Source organism: Salmo salar, chromosome 19 (assembly GCF_965601325.2).
Source record: "Salmo salar chromosome 19, fSalSal1, whole genome shotgun sequence".
Classification (NCBI taxonomy): Eukaryota; Metazoa; Chordata; class Actinopteri; order Salmoniformes; family Salmonidae; genus Salmo; species Salmo salar.
Window position 1 is genome coordinate 72,245,655 of NC_138309.1, and position 17,498 is coordinate 72,263,152.

General features: G+C 40.4%; 1 protein-coding gene and 1 non-coding gene across 2 annotated transcripts in view; both read left to right on the plus strand.

Annotated features, from left to right (window-relative positions):
* The window catches only part of LOC106579432 (cadherin-23), a 692,150-nt gene that overhangs the window by 244,866 nt on the left and 429,786 nt on the right, over positions 1–17,498 (plus strand). The window lies entirely within an intron of this gene.
* On the plus strand, positions 5,653–5,728 carry trnav-uac (transfer RNA valine (anticodon UAC)). The gene has a single exon. It is a non-coding gene; the product is annotated as a tRNA-Val (tRNA).

A 17,498-nucleotide genomic window follows, 5' to 3' on the forward strand; every position in this document is an offset into this window, starting at 1 on the left:
TTAACACAAAAAAGGAATTAACCACATGACATGGACCCACAGAGGTTGCACAGAGGGACATGTCAAAATGTTGGCACTTTAGCAAGTCTTTATTCATATTGAAAATTATATTTATTGAATTCTCCATTTGGTCTATATTAAAGGGCACTTCATTTCATATAACAGGCTTTACAATTCAATATTGGTGCATCATTTATACTTAACATATTATAGGGATATCATTTTGCAAATGGCACTCATTTTGCGAAATGACCCAATACACGTTAAGTTCTGCCCGTTGGACGTTGATTGCAATGCTCTCGTCAAGCATGGAGTCACTACATGGACTCACTACGCGACCGATAGTGTATCATGTTTGTTGTGATTTTTGTATTCATTTAAACACATTTAAATGTGTGTTAGTGCTTTTGGTATGGTTTTGGTATGTGTCAAGTACAATAAAAAAGCATTTTGACAAAATATATTGTAGCACGGCAGCATATTTTTGGCTGTGATAGGAGAAAACTGAGGACAGATCAACAACATTGTAGTTACTCCACAATAGTAACCTAATTGACAGAGTGAAAAGAAGGAAGCCTGTACAGAATACAAATATTTTGAAATGTGCATCCAGTTTGCAACAAGACACCAGTAATATGGCAAGAAATGTGGCAAAGCAATTCACTTTTTGTCATGAATACAAAGTGTTGTGTTTAGAAGTATTTTTTTTGCTTTTGGTATGGTTTTGGTATGTGTCAAAGTACAATAAAAAAACATTTTGACAAAATATATTAGAAGGCTTTGTCTCAGTGCTTTTTGGCCTCCCATGAGATGGATTGTCATGCCAGTTAATGTGGCTCCAGAAAGTATTCACACCCCTTGACTTTTTCCACATTTTGTTGTGTTACAGATTGAATTTCAAATGGATACAATTCAGATTTTTGGATCTCACAAAATGGATTCAGGAGAAAGGAGAAAACTGAGAATGAATCAACAACATTGTAGCTACTCCACAATACTAACCTAATTGACAGAGTGAAAAGAAGGAAGCCTGTACAGAATAAAATTAGTTCCAAAACATGCATCTTGTTTGCAACAAAGCATTAGTAATATTGCAAAAAATGAGGCAAAGCAATTCACTTTTTGTCATGAATACAACATATTATGTTGGGGCAAATCCAATACAACACATTACTGAGTACCACTCTCCATATTTTCAAGCATAGTGGTGGCTGCATCATGTTATTGGTATGCTTGTTATCATTAAGTACTGGGGAGTCTTTCATGATAAAAAATGAATGGAAAGGAGCTTTCTGCTTTCCACCAGACACTGGGAGATTAATTCACATTTGAGCAGGACAATACTCTAAAACACAGGGAGAAATCTACACTGGAGTTGCTTACCAAGAAGACAGTATGTTCCTGAGTAGTTGAGTAACATTTTTTACTTAAATCTACTTGAAAATCTATGGCATGACCTGGAAATAGTTGTCTAGCAATGATCAACAACCAATTTGACAGAGCTTGAAGAATTTGAAAAGAATAATGGGCAAATGTTGCAGAATCCATGTATGGAAAGCTCTTAGAGACTTACACAAAAATACTCACAGCTGCCAAAGGTGCTTCTACAAAGTATTGACTCAGGGGTGTGAATACTTAAGTAAATTTGATATTTCTGTATTTAATTTTCAATACATTTGCAAAAAAAATCTAAAACATGTTCTGACTTTGTCATTATGGGGTGTTGTGTGTAGAGAAAAAAATATATATTTCATCTATTTTGAATTCAGTCTGTAACACAGCAAAATGTGCAATCATGTAAGGTATTTTAGAATGTATTTGGAAATACATTTTCCTACTATCAACAAACTATTGATAAGCAACCGATTACATAGTTATGTTCAGGACTTCCTGCATGGAATTCTGGGGGAAGGCTGTGAATTTCTGCCTAAATTAACTTTCACGAGTTAAAAGTACATATTTGACCTTTAAATTGGACTGGCAATGAGTAAGGATAAGTATTCAAGAGAAACACGGCATCAAACAGAAGATATTTTCACCATGGTTAAGCCGTTCACCGACCCCCAACTCCACAAGGTGGTAGAGACTGCCATTACAGCCGAAACAGAGACAGAGATGGTGGAGGTTCATCTCTCATGGCAGAACTGAAGTTATTTAGACAAGAAACAGCCAACTCACTCAGCAAAATGCAAACCTCTATATATGGCATGAAGGCTACACTAGAGAAAAATTGTACACGGATGACCCACACTGAAAAGAAAAATGAGGAACACGATGAGAAGCTAATACAACGGAAGCAAGTGATTAGCTACCTGATGGGCTAGGTAGAGGAATTGCAAAAGAAAGGAGACTTTTCACGTCGTAATACTATTCACATTTTTGGGGTCGAAACCAATGCAGAAAGCAGAAAATGTCTACATTTATGGACAAGATGCTGAGCGAGGTCTTGGAAATCGAGGCTGCTACACCTCTGGTCATCGAGAAGACCCACAGAGTCACACCTGCACCTTAGAGCAGACCCGGAGTGAAGGAAACACAGAGGTCAAGCACTATCATCAGGCGCTTTTAAATGAAACGAGATAATGCAGCTGTCGATAAACCAACAGAACAATTCTACAGGGACAAACGCACATCTATCTTCAATGGCTATTATTTGAAACTTTAAACTATACTGCTGAGCTGTTGCAGAAAATAGAAGATTATAACGTGATCAATTGAGAATTGTCAGCCAAAACATCACATACTCTCTGATGTTCCCTGCGAAGCTGCGTGTCACCCTTGAGAGCAAGACCCACATATCCTGTGCCTGATGCTGAGTCCTTCCTGCTCTACGTTGGGATTACACCACCTTCCAGATCCGAGGACAGGGTACGAAAAAATATGCAGATTACAGTACAGTATGTGGCAAACTGTTGGGCCAGACAGAAGGACTCAAGGCCCAAGCAGTAGTTTAAATCTACCGCGGTACATTTTCCAATCCACATTGACTACTAAAGTAACCCCTTGTTCATAAGGACTTGAAACTATTTGGGTAAATGCTAATATTTGGGACCTTATTGCTGGACTAATTCAGCAATCTGTAACCTACAGCTTGTCTGGATGGTATTTTATTTAAACTAGAAAAAACGGTACAGCCTACTTTCATCATTCCCCTTTTCTCTATGCTATAGAGTAAAGAGACATATTTTTACATTGTTTCATGGCAATTCCATATAGGCTACCCAAGTGTAGGTTACTGTAAATATTAGCCTAAAACTTGCTGACCCTTTATTGATTTAGGCAATGCTTTTGGATTAATTTCCAGCATTTAAAATGTACTGTTTAGGACAACCCGCTTTGGAATGAGTGACAGTCACTTTGCCTGCCCGCATATTATTATAAATTTTTTCTATTTTCTTATAATATTATTTGAGTTAGAAAAACATTTAATAGGCTATTGGCTATATATGAGTGCATTGAATGTTTCATCCATGCCGGTCTATTTACGGGCTCCTCTCTTTTTTTGTTGCATCCTGGCTACCCTGAAACGATAGGTCGCTGAAGTGGAATTTGAAATCGTGTAGTGATAAATTTTAGGTCAGATATGCTATAATATAGCCTGAAATGTCACTTTGTTTCCACAATTGCCCTGCTACTGAGTGTTGTGAGGATCCCCCCTTTGTTTAAGGAATACAACACCACCCTATGTGTTCTTCTTTTCATTTCACTGTTCAGTCTCCTTTAGTGTTGATTTTCTTGTTGTTTCTGTGTGTTTGTTGCACTGTGTTTGTTTAGAAACAAAATAGCATTTCTTTCTGCAGTTATGGGTACAAGGAAAAGGTGCATTCAAATCAAGGACTGTAGTGATTGATATTTACACTTTATACTGACAATGACGTCACTTAACATTCAGATTTACAACGTGAAGTGCTTAAACCATGTGGTCAAACGGAAAACAATATTGACACAGCTAAAACAAATGGATTGTGACATCGCTCTCCTCCAAGAGACTCACTTATCAGATAACGAGCACAAAAAGCTTAAATGGGAATGGGTAGATCCAACTTTTTTCTCCCCTGACTCCTACTCAAAAATAAATGGTGTTTGTATACTGGTTAAAAAGAGGTTTTCTTTTACATTGAAAAATATGGTAACTCATTCAGAGGGTCAGTTTGTTATTATCCGGTGCCTATTATTTGGAATTAATTTTACTTTTGCTAATATACAGTATATGCACCAAATTATGATTCCCCACAATTTATTAATAGATGTTTCTTAGAGATTGCAAAGCAGTCAAATACACATTGTGTAGTTGGAAGTGACTTTAATTGCATTTTATCTCCACACATGGACAATTCATGACCAGGTGGTCCCGTATTCAAAATGTCTAGAGCAGTTACATTTCTCTGTGAAGAACAGGGGTTTATTGACATTTGCAGAAAGTTACACCCAACATTAAAAATTACACCCAACATCAAATCCCTATGGCACTTACTCTCGATTTACTTTTTTCTTATCCCTCAGACCTTAGCTCATCAGGTAGAAAACTGTATTATTAATAACATTACCATCTTGGATCATAGTCCTGTATCCCTAAAACTAAAGTTAAAGGATTGACAACCTGGTACATACAGGTGGAGGCTTAATGCTTTCTGTTCTTGGAGAAACTTGTTTTCAAAAGGTTATTTAAGCTGAACATTTTGTCAATTTAAATCAACAGAAGGTATCAGCCCACCCCTTTTATGGGAGAGAGCCTAGTCTTATTTTAGGAGTCAAATTACAACCTCTTCATCTCTGTTCAAAAAAGTATGTATACAAAAACAAGAGAAAATTGAGAGAGATATCTTCCAATTAGAGGAAAGACAAACGAAACAAGGGGATATGAACACTAATTCAGTTGACGGAAGCGAAAGGAGAGCTTAGTACGCTTCTTACGTATAAAGCTGAGGGTTCTATACTAGGCCTATACTCAGGGAGACAAACCAGGGAAACTTCTTGCACTGCAACTGAAAAAGGATGCAGCTGAACAATATACTCTCGATATCAGAACTGTAATGGGCAAAGTTACTTCTTGCCCAGGGGTTTATTGACATTTGCATAAAGTTATACCCAACAACAAAAGTTACACTTTTTTTCTGTTAGCAACATTAAATAAGTTTTGTTTTGGGGAGCGCTTTTTGAAATAGAGTTGATATATGAAAGTCCAAAATCATGTTAGAACAAATGGGGATATGTTGCATTCTTTTTTGCTACGACGTGGAAATCGTCAAGGAGATTGTCTCTCGCCACTTTATTTGCCCTTAGCATAGAAACTCTGGCAAAACCTATTCAAAGTGCCATAAACATTCATGGTCTGCAGGTGGGGCCAAACAAACACAATATATCCCTATATGCAGACGATGCCACAGAGGCTGAGACAACAATTCCAAATATATTTAAATGAATAGGTGAATATGGTGCTACATCAGGCTGTAACATTTACATCACTGAAACTATTGCAATGATGACATTTGTGCTGAAACCTCAAGCATCAAAGACAACAACGCATTTAAGTGGACTGATACGAGCATACTCTACTTGGGTGTTAATGTTACGTCAGACTATGGGAAACTATATGCTTTGAACTACCCCACCTCCCCCCGTGATTAGTAAAATCACTGAAGATCTGAAGTGGCCTTCCCTGTAGCTCAGTTGGTAGAGCATGGTGTTTACAACGCCAGGGTTGTGGGTTTGATTCCCACGGGGGGCCAGCACAGAAAAAAAAAAATCTATGAAATTGTATGAAATGTATGCATTCGCTACCGTAAGTCGCTCTGGATAAGAGCCTCTGCTAAATGACTAAAATGTAAAATGTATCTAGATGCAGGTCGGGTCTCTTCAGTGAAAATTACTATCTTACCAAGAGTGCTTTATCTGTTTTCAATGCTTCCTCTAAAATCTTGCCTAAATACAGCAATAGGCACATTTTTAGGGCAAAATAAGAAGGCTTGTATAAGTTATAAAAAACTGCAGCTGTCCAAATAATTGGGTGGGCTTGGCCTTCCTAACCTTAAATTGTATTTCTGGGCTGCGCAACTCTTGGATTCAACAACCAAATGATTTGTCATGGCTTAAAATTGAGAGTCAATATTGTGCTACAATGCCTTTATGTTGTCTATACTTCACAGCAGACCCTATTTCTGTTGTGAGGATTAAACCAAATGAAATTATCACTCATACATTGAAGTTCAACACCAATATAAACTGATTAATGACATTCCTAGACACTCGCCTATATTCCACAACCCAGCCCTCCTTCCTGCTTCCTAGTCTCAACTGTTGAAAGGCTCAATACTTAAATAATTTCAAGAAATCTAGGAGTAATTCATTATATCCCAAACAAATGTTTATAGGTACATTCAAGTAAGGCAGTTCTAATAAAAAATTTAATACAATTTTATTGGTCACTTGCGCCGAATAGAAGTGTAGACTTTGTCAGGAAATGCTTACTTACGAGCCAATTCCCCTCAATGCAGAGTTAAAAAAAATTGATTGTTAAAAAAGGATTGTTACAAAAAATTACTGAGCCGAATGACTTTATCAAGGGGAAAACTTTTGGACTGTTTCAAACTTTTATCACAATATCATTAACGTTCTAATATTATCTTTAGATAATCTTAAGAACTCATGGTAGGGTGAATCACAGGTGCATATATCAGAGAAGAGTTGGGGGAATGTATGGAAAACACAATATAAAGCTACTACATGTAATCAAACAATGGAGTTCCAACTCAAAGTACTACATTGTCTTTGTATGAGCCCTGATAAACTTGATGAAATTAACAAAGAAATATCCGCTATGTGTTGGAGGCAGTGTGGACAAATAGTTACTTTATCACATATATTTTGGCAATGTCTGAAAATCCAGAGGCAATTTGGGAGACCTCTCTCCTCTCTAACTGCACTACCCCATCCCTCTCTCTTACCTTCTCTTACTCCCCCTTTTTCTGTCCCCTCCCTCACTCCCTCTTCATCTTGTCTTCCTCAGTCCCCCTCTCTGTCCCCTTTCTAATTGCGCTGCTCTCCTAGTACCATCTATGCAGTGTGGTAGTGAAATGTCAAGTGCTAAATTTCAATGCATATTAACTGGGTATGACTGAGGCGACGCCTGGTGTCTCCCCGACTCTCCGATAAATCAGCTGTCACAATGAAGGTCAGGGGGAGCGGTAGTGGGAAGAGACAAAGGAGAGAGAGAAGAGGAAGAAATAAGGTGCGAGGGAGAAAGAGATAGTAAGTGAAAGAGGGTTGAGGGAGAAGGGAGGGAGAGAGAGAGAGAGAAAGGAGGGGGGGCCAGAGGGAAAGTGTGGTTAACAGACTTTTCTGTCTTCATGAAGAGCTACAGGGTGGGTTTGGCTTTTTCTACAGCCCTACACAAACACACCTGATTCAGCTGATCAAAGTCCTGAGTAGTAGCTGATTAGTCAAATTAGGTGTGTTAGAATAGAGTTGGAACTAAATCCTGCACAACCAGTAGCTCTTACAGCCTCCCTCCCAATGTGGAGAACACATTGGGAGGGATCTTAGACCATTCCTCCTTACATAATCTTTCCATATTTTGATATCCTTCAATTCAAACCACAGGGTTTCAATGGGGTTCAAGTCCAGAGACAGTGATGGCCATTGCAATATTTAGATTTTGTGGTCAATTAACCATTTCTTTCTGGATTTTGATGTGTGCTTGGGGTTATTGTCTTGCTGGAAGATCCACTTGTGGCTACGTTCCAGCCTCCTGGCAGAGGCAACCAGGTTTTTGGCAAAAATGAATAAGCAAAATAGCCTCACAACATCCAAGATCCACCACTAGGGCTGTAGCGGTGACTGTATTACCGCCACACTGGTGGTTATGAGTCATGAAGGCAGTCAAATTCCACGTGTCCGTTTAGTCACGGTAATTAGGCTTCTCCAATCTCTGATGCTGCTGATGGTCATTCATGTAAGGAACACGAGGGGAGACAGAGAGCTGGTTCCAAACACAGGGCACAGCAGGTGTTCATTGCAAAGGACCACATGAGGAGGCAGGTAGCTGGGTCCAGGGGCAAGCAGAAGGTCATACACAGGGGTCCAAAAGGGCAACAGTACAGGCAGGGAAAAGGCATTTAAACATTTAAACCTACAAAAAATTATCTGTTTTAGGTCAGTTAGGATCGCCACTTTATTTTAAGAATGTGAAATGTGAGAATAATAGTCGTGAGAATTATTTATTTCAGCTTTTATTTCTTTCATCACATTCCCAGTGGGTCAGAAGTTTACATACACTCAATTAGTATTTGGTAGCATTGCCTTTAAATTGTTTAACTTGGGTCAAACATTTCGGGTAGCCTTCCACAAACTTCCCTCAGTAAGTTGGGTGAATTTTGGCCCATTCCTCCTGACAGAGCTGGTGTAACTGAGTCAGGTTTGTAGGCCTCTTTGCTCGCACACGCTTTTTCAGTTCTGCCCACAAATGTTCTATAGGATTGAGGTCAGGTCTTTGTGAAGGCCACTCCAATACCTTGCATTTGTTGTCCTTAAGCAATTTTGCCACAACTTTGGAAGTATTCTTGGGGTCATTGTCCATTTGGAAGACCCATTTGCGACCAAGCTTTAACTTCCTGACTGATGTCTTGAGATGTTGCTTCAATATATCCACATAATTTTCCTTTCTCATGATGCCATCTATTTTGTGAAGTGCACCAGTCCGTCCTGCAGCATAGTACCCCCACAACATGATGCTGCCACCCCCATGTTTCACGTTTGGGATGGTGTTCTTCGGCTTGCAAGCGTCCACCTTTTTCCCTCGAAACATAACAATGGTCATTATGGCCAAACAGTTCTATTTTTGTTTCATCAGACCGGAGGACATTTCTCCAAAAAGTACGATCTTTGTCCCCATGTGCAGTTGCAAACCGTAGTCTGGCTTTTTTATGGTGGTTTTGGAGCAATGGCTTCTTCCTTGCTGAGCGGCCTTTCAGGTTATCCTCTTGGGGCCACCCCTTCCCGTTCTGATCCCTGTGACGGGATTGCTTGACAAGATACATGGCGCGAAATTCAAAACAGCAAAAATCTAATAATTTCAATTTCTCAAACAATCAACTATTTTACACCATTTGAAAGATAAACATCTCCTTAATCCAACCACATTGTCCAATTTCAAAGAGGCTTTACGGCGAAAGCATAAAGTTAGATTATGTTAGGACAGTACATAGACAAAACATTACCCACAGCCATTTTCAAAGCAAGCATATATGTCACAAAAACCAAAACCACAGCTAAATGCAGCACTAACCTTTGATGATCTTCATCAGATGACACTCCTAGGACATTATGTTAGACAATACATGCATTTTTTGTTCTATCAAGTTCATATTTATATCCAAAAACTGCATTTTACGTCGGCGCGTGACGTTCAGAAAATGTATCTCCCCCAAAACTGCCGGTGAATTTACAAAAATACTCATAAAATGTGGATAAAATATTAAACTGTTATTCAAAGAATTATAGATTAACATCTCCTGAATGCAACCGCATTGACAGATTTCAAAATAACTTTACTGGGAAAGCACCGTTTGCTATAATCTGAGTACTGTGCTCAGAAAAATACACTACGCAATACAGATAGCCGCCATGTTGGAATCATCTAAAATCATAAATAATATTAGAAATATTCACTTACCTTTAATAATCTTCATCAGAAGGCACTTCCAGGATTTCCAGGTCCACAACAAATGTTGTTTTGTTCAATAAAGTTCATAATTGATGTCCAAATAACTCCATGTTGTTCCATGTTGTTAGCGCGTTCAGTAGGCTACTCAAAATGTAGGGCACGCGAGGGAAATGTCACGACGAAAAGCCCCCCCAAAAAATCTATTTACGTTTGTTCAAACATGTCAAACGTTGTATAGCATCAATCTTTAGGGCCATTTTAACGTGAAACGTCAGTAATATTTCAACCGGACCTTTCCTGTGTCTTGAAAAATGTTTTGGAACACAAGGTCTCATCTCACATGAACGCGCGACAATGAAGTGATGTCATCCCAGGGACATCAACTTCCCTTCCTTCTCATTCGGTCTCTGTTCATCATAGACGCTTCAAGCAACTTTCTAAAGACTGTTGACATCGAGTGGAAGCCTTAGGAAGTGCAAAATGAATCCTTTGTCACTGTGTGTTCCATTGGCAATGACTTGAAAATAGTACATCCACAAGATTTTAATTTCCTGCTTGTATTTTTCTCAGGTTTTTGCCTGCCATATGAGTTCTGTTATACTTACAGACACCATTCAAACTTTTTTGAGTGTTTTCTATCAAAATACTAATAATATGCACATTCTAGTTTCTGGGCCAGAGTAGTAACCTTTTGAAATTGGGTACGTTTTTCATCTGGCCGTGAAAATACTGCCCCCTAGCCCCAACAGGTTATGTTGATATAGGACTCGTTTTACTGTGGATATAGATACTTTTGTGCCTGTTTCCTCCAGCATCTTCAAAAGGTCCTTTGTTTTAGTTCTGGGATTGATTTGCACTTCTCTCACCAAAGTACGTTCATCTCTAGGAGACAGAATGCGTCTCCTACCTGAGCGGAATGACAGCTGTGTGGTCCTATTGTGTTTATACTTGCATACTATTGTTTGTACAGATGAATGTGGTACCTTCAGGCATTTGGAAATTGCTCCCAAGGATGAGGTCTTGGCTGATTTTTTTTACATTTCCCCATGATGTCAAGCAAAGAGGCACAGAGTTTGAAGGTAGGCCTTGAAATACATCCACATGTACACCTCCAATTGACTCAAATTATGTAAATTAGCCTAGCAGAAGCTTCTAACGCCATGACATAATTTTCTGGACTTTTCCAAGCTGTTTAAAGGCACAGTCAACTTAGTGTATGTAATCTTCTGACCCACTGGAATTGTGATGCAGTGAAATTTAAGTGAAATAATATGTCTTTAAACAATTGTTCTAAAAATTACTTTTTATCATGCACAAAGTAGATATCCTAACTGACTTGCCAAAACTATAGTTTGTTCACAAGAAATTTGTGGAATGATTGAAAAACGAGTTTTAATGACTCCAACCTAAGTGTATGTAAACTTCCGACTTCAACTTTACATGTGGGGGTCTGGGAGAGGAAGTGTATCCATATGATGATTGAGCATGTGCCTGAACTAAATTTAATACACTATTTGTAGTCTCACCCATTGAATTCTATTGACCGGTCATTTTGGACCGAAGTTAAAAGTCAAATAAAACACCCAAAATGTAATGAAAATCATAAAAATGTAAATCGGTCCAATTCGACCGGAACACAGCAGGAGGGTTAAAGTTATGTATAGTAACCTAGTTGTAAAATAGTAAATAATGGCTACATCTCAGAACATTTTAAGCTGTCAAGAGGAGTAAAACAAGGTTGTCCACTATCGGCATATCTATTTATTATTGCCATTGAAATGTTAGCTGTTAAAATTTGATCCAACAATAATATTAAGGGATTAGAAATATGTGGCTTAAAAACAAAGGTGTCATTGTACGCTGATTATTCATGTTTTCTTTTAAAACCACAATTACAATCCCTCCACAGCCTCAGAGGATCAATATACTTTTTTTAACCTCTCTAGATTAAACCAAAGTGTACTACATTATGTATTGGGTCACAAACAAATGCAACTTTTACATTACCGTGTAGTTTACCAATAAAAGGGTCTGATGTGGATGTGGACATACTCGGTATACATATCCCGAAAGAATGAAATGATCTCACTCCAAAACATTTTTATAGAAAGTTAGCAAAAATAGATAAGATCTTGCTACCATGAAATGGAAAATCCCTGTCTATTTGTGGAAAAATCACCCTGCTTAACTCTTTAGTCATATCACAGTTAACCTATTTGCTTATGGTTTTGCCTACACCTAGTGACCTGCTTTTTAAATGATATGAACCAAAAAATATTCAATTTTATTGTGAATGGCAAGCCAGACAAAATTAAAAGGGCCTATTTATATAACGAATATGATTCGGAGGGCAGAAATTATTAAATATTAAAGCATTAGACCTTTCACTAAAGCCAACAGTCATACAAAAGCTACACTTAAATCCAAAATGGTTCTCTGGTAAATTTGTAAGAATTTCTCACCCCATGTTCAATAATGGCCTTTTCCCCTTTATTACCAAGTGGCACAGTGGTCTAAGACACTGCATCTCAGTGCAAGAAGCGTCAATGCAGAACCTGGTTTTAATCCAGGCTGCATCACATCCGGCCATGATTTGGAGTCTCATAGGGCGGTGCATAATTGGCCCAGCGTTGTCAAGGTTAGGCCGGGGTAGGCAGTCATTGTAAATTAGAATTTGCTCTTAACTGACTTGCCTAGTTAAATAAATTCAGATTACAACTTCTCACTTTCAGTTATTTGAAAATGAAATACTCTTAAAAATATTGTTATTTTTTAAACAAGCCTTAGAAAGTTGGTTGCAATTTCAGTTTAATCCACCTGAAAAGACATATCAAATAAGACAACAAATATTGTGGTTAAACTTTGTAAATTATATCATAAATAAGACTGATGGAGTCGTCACACATGCAGCTAACACAGACATATGGAAATGTCTGCTCTACCCAAAATTACAACCAACTCATTGCAGCATTAAAACTCAGCAAAAATAGAAATGTCCTCTCACTGTCAACTGCGTAAATATGTGGAACTATTTGTAAGAACATAACAAGATTCAACAACTGAGACAAACTGAACAAGTTCCACAGACATGTGACTAACAGAAATTGATTAATGTGTCCCTGAACAAAGGGGGGGGGGGGGTCAAAATCAAAAGTAACAGTCAGTATCTGGTGTGGCCACCAGCTGCATTAAGTACTGCAGTGCATTTCCTCCTCATGGACTGCACCAGATTTGCCAGTTCTTGCTGTGACATGTTACCCCACATTTCCACCAAGGCACCTGCAAGTTCTCAGACATTTCTATCCCTCACCCTCCGACCCCAGAGGTCCCAGATGTGTTCAATGGGATTGAGATCCGGGCTCTTCACTAGAGGAAGAGAGGCGTAGAGGTGGTTCAGAGAATCACCAGCAACAAAAGCGACATCATTGATGTATACAGAGAAGAGTCTCAGCCCGAGAATTGAACCCTGTGGCACCCCCATAGAGATTGCCAGAGGTCCGGACAACAGGCCCTCCGATTTGACACACTGAACTCTGTCAGAGAAGTAGTTCTAGTCTGCCAATTAGAATGTGGTGATTGACAGAGTCAAAAGCCTTGGCCAGGTTGATGAATACGGCTGCACAGTAATGTCTCTTATCGATGGCGGTTATGATATCGTTTAGGACCTTGAGCATGGCTGAGGTGCACCCATGACCAGCTCTGAAACCAGACTGCATAGCGGAGAAGGTACGGTGGGATTCAAAATGGTCTGTGATCTGCTTGTTAACTTGGCTTTCGAAGACCTTAGAAAGGCAGGGTAGGATAGATATAGGTCTGTAGCAGTTTGGGTCAAGAGTGTCTCCCCCTTTGAAGAGGGGGATGACCGTGGCAGCTTTCCAATCTTTGGGAATCTCAGACGAAACGAAAGAGAGGTTGAACAGGCTGGTAATAGGGGTTGCAACAATTTCGGCAGATCATTTTAGAAATAAAGGGTCCAGATTGTCTAGCCCAGCTGATTTGTAGGGGTCCAGATTTTGCAGCTCTTTCAGAACGTCAGCTATCTGGATTTGGGTGAAGGAGAAATGGAGGAAGCTTGGGCGAGTTGCTGTGGGGAGTGCAGGGCTGTTGACCGGGGTAGGGGTAGCCAGGTGGAAAGCATGGCCAGCCGTAGAAAAATACTTATTGAAATTCTCAATTATAGTGGATTTATCGGTGGTGACAGTGTTTCCTAGCCTCAGTGCAGTGGGCAGCTGGGAGGAGATGCTCTTATTCTCCATGGACTTTACAGTGTCGCAGAACATTTTGAGTTTGTGCTACAGGATGCACATTTCTGTTTGAAAAAGCTAGCCTTAGCTTTTCTAACTGCCTGTGTATATTGGTTTCTAACTTCCCTGAAAGGTTGCATGTCACGGGGGCTATTCGATGCGAATGTAGAACGCCACAGGATGTTTTTGTGCTGGTCAAGGGCAGTCAGGTCTGGAGAGAACCAAGGGCTATATCTGTTCCTGGTTTTAAAAAAAAATTGAAAGGGGCATGCTTATTTAAGATGGTGAAGAAGGCACTTTTAAAGAATGACCAGGCATCCTCTACTGACTGGATGAGGTCAATATCCTTCCAGGATACCCGGGCCAGGTCGATTAGAAAGGCCTGCTCTCTGAAGTGTTTTAGGGAGCGTTTGACAGTGATGAGGGGTGGTCGTTTGACCACAGACCCATTACAGAGGGAGGCAATGAGGCAGTAATCACTGAGATCTTGGTTGAAAATAGAGGTGTATTTGGAGTTTTTTAGGATGATATCTATGAGGGTGCCCGTGTTTACGAATTTGGGGTTGTAGCTGGTGGGTTCATTGATAATTTGTGTGAGATTGAAGGCATCCAGCTTAGATTGTAGGATGGCTGGGGTGTTAAGCATGTCTCAGTTTAGGTCACCTAGCAGCACGAGCTCTGAAGATAGGTGGGGGGCAATCAGTTCACAGGGCCTGGGTTAACCTCCACATCACCCGAGGAACAGAGGAGGAGTAGGGTACGGCTAAAGGCTATCAAAACTGGTCGTCTAGTGCTGGGTGAGGTCACCGCATGTGTGGGAGGTGGGACAAATGAGGTATCTGAGGCATGTTGAGTGGGACTAGGGGCTCCGCAGTAAACTAAAACAATGATAAATATCCTAAACAACAGTTTACAAGGCATATTAATATTTGAGAGAGACAAAAAAATGAGGCATAAAGCAATCACAGGTTTTGATTGGTAGAGCTAGCTAAAACAACAACGAGTAAGACAACAACAGCTAATCAGCTAAGACAACAACAGGTAAAATGGCGATGAATGGGCAGAGAGGGTCAGTTAACTACACACAGGGCCTGAGTTCGCGGCAGGTGCCGACAGATAAACAAATATAAACAAAATGGAGTACCGTGATTAATGAACAGTCCAGCAGGCGTCAGCTATGTAGCCAAGTGATCATAGGGTCCAGTGAACAGCAATAGATGGAGCAGGGAAGCCGCGGGGTAGTTGTTACTACGTTAGCATGTGGGAGACACAGTGTTTAAAGTTAGCAGGCCGGGGTAAGCAGAAGCGTCTGCTCCGACGTCCGGCAAAGGCCGGGTTGAAGGCACAGCGGATGGAGTTTTGTCGGCAGACCAGTCGTGATGGATTGGCGCAGCGCCGTATCGAGAAAGGGTCCAAGCCAGATGGCGAAAGAGGTATTGTAGTTGTAGTAATTTCGTTTGCTAGCCGGGAGATGCGCCTGGCTCGCAGCTAACTGGTGCTAGCTTCGGGGCAAGGGCATTAGCTGCTATAGCCACTCGGTAGCAGCTAGCTAGCAGCGATGATCCGATGCAAAGGTCCAGAGCTTACGGCAGGGAACCGGCGGAGCAATGGATTCTAGCCGTGTTTGGGTAGAGTCCGGGTGATCACTGAGTATGCCGGGAGGGGGGCCTGGCTCAGGGCTAGCTTCGGGGCTGGGTCACTCGGTGACAGCTAGCTAGCTGTGATGATCAGGAGTAATGGTCCAGGGTTTACGGCAGGAGTCCGGCATTGTAGTGGAGAAAACAGTCCAATACTGGTAGGCTGGCAAGTATTATCCAGGCAAAAAAAAAAGAGCTGTTGTCTGTGCGGAAGGTAAAGGCCGCTAGCAGTGGCTAACAATGACTAAATAGCTAGTAGCTAATTAGCTGGTTAACTGCTGATGGCTAGCCTCTGATGGAGGTTCTGGCTATAAGGTCTAAAAAAAATAGCGGTTCCGTATCACATTGGGTGAGGCAGGTTACCGGAAGGTATATTTAATTTAAAAATGGAAAAGAGATTGAAAATAAAATGTAAATATATTAAAAAATACGAAAATACAAAAGTACACAAGAGGACGGCAAAACACGCCTGCACTGCTAGGCCATCTTGGGAAAAAATAAATAAAAATGAAGATCTGTGAAGTTATTTGGATTTTTAAGAATTATCTTTGAAAGACAGGGTCCTGAAAAAGGGACATTTCTTTATTTTGCTGAGTTTATATACTGAGATCATGTGACACAGATTGCACACAGGTGGACTTTATTTAACTAATTATGTGACTTCTGAAGGTAATTGGTTGCACCAGATCTTATTTTGGGGCTTCATTGCAAAGGAGGTGAATGCATGCATCACTTTTCTGTGAATTTCTTTCATTTCACTTTGGACTATTTTGTGTATGTCACATGAAATCCAAATAAAAATCAATTTAAATTACAAGTTGTAATGCAACAAAATAGGAAAAACGTGAAGGGGGATGAATACTTTTGCAAGGCACGGGTAGTTCAACGATACTGTAAATGTGCTATTCTCACACACTCCTGCCCTCAGATCATATTCTAACGGGCATCTGTTATTTTCAGTTTGCTAGTGTTTGCCTGTGATAAGCCACCGGGCTTGACTGACTGAGTGGGTGTCAACTATCCTCAAGGCTGGTGACATTTTCACATAAACAGATATCAAACACGTAGCCCTGTCATAGGTCATTTTTCAAATGCCATCCCTCCCTCTCTTTCTGTCTTTCATGCTCCCTCTCTCCAGCTCTCTTGTTTTCTCTCTCTTTCTTTCTGTCTCTCACTCCCTCCATCCCTCCCTGTCCCTCTCTCTCCCTCTATCCCTTTCTGTCTCTGTCTTTCCACAAACCAACTTGCCATCCATACAAAACTTTGATGGCAGATTGAGATTGAAAAGTATTTGTCAAAGAACAGCATAGGGACAGATTTTTGGGCTGTTATGGATTTGTGTTGTCAGAGATGCTATTTAAACCCTTTCTGGGACAAAGACAATTTGGCTGTCAAACTGGTGAGCTGAAAGGAAAGAGAGAGGAAGGGGGGAGTATTTTTGGGTGGTGGGGGTGGGGAGGGTGTAAGGTAGCATTGTGCAAGGATAAGGGAAAAAGAAACAGAGAGGAGGTGAGAGCTGAGAGGGAGGGAGGAATGGTGAGAGAGGGAGGAGGGTGAAGGGTAGGGGGTTTAAATGCCGGTTGATTGAACATATTCCACTTGTATGGACAGCAGGAGAATATTGCTCATATTACTTCAGCTCTCTCCATCTCTCTCTCACTCACTTTGTCTCTCCCTGTCTCTACCTACCCTCTCCCATCTCCCTCTCTCTTCCCTCTGTCTCTGGTAGTGATCACTCCAATCTAAAATACCTTTAATTGATTCTGCTGTAATTAGTCAATGACAAAAGATGCTTTGGTAGAATTGGAGCATAAACATGCCTCAGACACAATTTGCTGGATCAATGGGAGGCAGATATGAAAAGAGGGAGAGAGGGATGGAGAGAGAAGAGGGAGGGGGTGTTTTCTGGTCGGCTTAGCAAAGGTAGTGAGAGAGAATGTGAGAGAGAAGGAAAGG